Genomic DNA, 2,973 nt, shown 5'->3' with positions numbered 1-2,973 from the left:
ATTGTAGCTAATAGTTGTCGTCCAAATTAAGTCCAAACTTGCGGCGTTTCAGTTCCTCACAGGGATGGATTTTAGGCACGTTTCCCAACCTGCAGGGTCACTTTTCAGGGTCACTGTCACAGGAATACTACAAAACTGGTGTTTCAGTTCAGAAAATGGAAATGCTTTATAATTAGATTACACACAGAGGTTTCCCGACAAATGTCTAGTATAGTGCTTTTAAGACATGGAAGTAGAAAGCTCGAATTACCCAAGACATTGTTCCTTGTTGTGAGTCAGTGACACTGACAGTACATCCGCACAGCGCCACCTGCTGCGCATATTGGACAAAATATGCTGCCAAAATGTTGCGCAGTAAAAATTATTATTTTTATCTTTCAAATGTTGTGGAGTAAAAGTAAAAGACTACTCAAGTAAAGTACGGATCCTCAAAAACTCTATTGAAGAATATATCAAAAGTACTTACATGGTAATATGACTCCGATCTTCGGGGTTATCCATCTTGCCCCGTTGACTGTGACCAGGCATCGAAACGAGGCGTTTTTGGGACTTTGGAACGACACCGTCAGGGTCACGTCACAATCTGAGTTCCGAGTCACTCTTAATTCTTGTCCTACTTGTAAGCGACTTTGATTCTCATCGACCCACCACACCCTCAGCAAACCGTCAGGCGTAAAATAGTTGGAAGTGGTAAAGTATCTGAGTAGAGCGCACTGCAGAGTCACACTTTGTCTCGGCTCCGTTGTTATAAATTCGCCTGGTTTTCTCCTACAGACGTGTTCCTGGTCTGTAAAAGGATCAATGAGGACAGAGCACTTTGGTTCTTCGACCTCAGAGGCGGCACTTTGGATTTGTCCGTTTGTAACAAGAGTCAAGTTATAGGGCTTCCACAGCTGAAAGCAGAACTTCTTCTCGCACTGATGTTGAATTCTGTAGCTTTTCTCTCCTGAAACTACAACAACAACAAAGCAATTGAAGTTTTTACAGAACAGGGTAATTGTAAAAATGTATGTTTTATAATGACTTAGTTTGTCGGATAGATTGGCTTTAGCTTCATGCTACATGCTAACCGCTAGCTTCGATTGCCATTTTTTTCACTTCTTCTGGACAATCTGCTCAATGTCTTAAAACCAGAATGAGACGAGACTTTCATGGACGTGATTTTGACTTCATTTGTCTGTGATGAATATGTTTATAGTCCGGCAGAAAACGTTTAAAACTGTTAAAGGTTGTGACTCTCCTGCTTTGGTGCCTTTTCACATGGAAATGGTCAAAACTACTCGATAAGGTGTTTTGTTTTTTCCCTGAATCAACTTTCCTTTACAAGTTTAAATGGGAATCTTTTTTATCCCACACGCGGACGGCATCTGGAATTAACTTAAAGCAACAGAATAACATAGAGTTTACTTTTCATTGAAATAAATGAAATCACTTACCGCCGATGGTTCTGGAGAGCATCATCATCATCATCATCATCATCATCATCAGAACGATCGTCAGAGCCATCCTGTTCGACTAATGAGCCGACGAAAGACAAAAGTCGCTCTTCTCTCTTTTCACATCAAACCCGTCGGTCGAATGTGCAACTTCCTGCGTTGCAACATCCTCCTCCTCCTGCTTCTGCGGAAAAACTTGAACAATTTTAGTTCCGATAAAGATACAGGAAGATTTTATTATAATTTCGAAGAATATCTTTGGTGTCAATGGTGTTACTGAGCACATTTCCTCCAGTGATACCCAAAACTACATATCTAAAAAGCTTCTTGACCTGAGAGCTTGCAGCCTATAGGCCAGTGTAGCACCCCATTTGAAAGCTAAGGCCTACAAAACTGATCTATGTTTCTTCTTTGTTCATTTTTGTTGCATTTTTGTCACTTTTTTTTTTTTGCGTTCAAGAAATAAGAGTAACGTTGCATTGAAACCATTTTACTCAAGCAAGTAAAAATTAGAGACCCAAATAAATTCTCAAGTAAAAGTAAACAAACTAGGGCTGAAACGACTAATCGATTAATCGACGACTAATCGATTATTGAAAGAGTCGACAACCATTTTAGTAATCGATTAATCGTTTTCTTGCTCACACAGATTAAAATGGAGCAAAAATTACAAAAAAAATGTAGTATTTTTGATGAAAACCCACTTTGATTTTATATTTAGGGTCTGTAGTGGTTTGTACAATGTAAATTTCATGAATAGAGCCTTCAAAAAACATTTCCCTTCAGTTAACTAAAATAAAAGAAGGTAAAAAAAAATTTTTACTACACCATTAACAGCCAAGTGATTAATCGATTAATCGTAAAAATGATCGATAGATTAATCGATTACAAAATAATCGTTAGTTGCAGCCCTAAAACAAACGGCTAACAATAACAAAGGAAGACAGTTCCAAACTCTTTAACTTTCCTAATATGTTTGTAGCATCCAAATTCGTCACTGGGACACGTTTATCTGCGAATTTCACACTTGCAGAGTCACTTTCACAAAAATGCTACAAAAACAGTTTGAAAGTTGCATCTAATTATAAGACATTTCTTCTTTCTCTTTTTATAAGATAATATAAGATAACACTTTATTGATCTCTTTGAAACCTGCCGATACAAATGATGGTCAGCAGAGGGCGCTGGTGCTGCATGAAGCCTGAGCCTGGGCACAGAAAGTGATTCATCAGGTTCAGAGAAGTGACAGTTTGTTCCTCGTGTATCAGATGACAGAGACTTATTTAGAAACACCATTGTTTGGAAATTCCACTCCAATGACGTCCAGTGAATATGATACAAGATTATCAGTGAACAATACCAGTCAAAAAAAAAAAAAAAAAAGTTTAGGTAATACTGATATCGAAAAAAAAGTATAAATATAAAATTTTATATTCAAGTTTTGACAGAACTTTAAAAAAAAAAATCTAAAAATTAAAATGATTTTTTTCTTTTTTTTCCACATTGGGGGGAAAAAAGGGGGTGAAAAAAGAGGAAA

The 2,973-nt window shown here is 37.3% G+C and overlaps 1 long non-coding RNA gene across 1 annotated transcript; it reads right to left on the bottom strand.

Moving 5' to 3' along the window:
* Positions 1 to 733: 733 nt before the first annotated feature.
* On the bottom strand, positions 734 to 1,533 carry LOC306974965. Its single transcript, XR_013793682.1, has 2 exons — positions 1,437 to 1,533; positions 734 to 952 (listed from the first exon to the last, which is right to left on the bottom strand). It is a non-coding gene; the product is annotated as an uncharacterized lncRNA (long non-coding RNA).
* Between the last annotated feature and the right edge of the window lie 1,440 nt (positions 1,534 to 2,973).

Source organism: Gobius niger (assembly GCF_951799975.1).
Source record: "Gobius niger genome assembly, chromosome: 15".
NCBI classification, from domain to species: Eukaryota; Metazoa; Chordata; class Actinopteri; order Gobiiformes; family Gobiidae; genus Gobius; species Gobius niger.
This window is presented reverse-complemented; position numbering and strand designations above follow the sequence as displayed.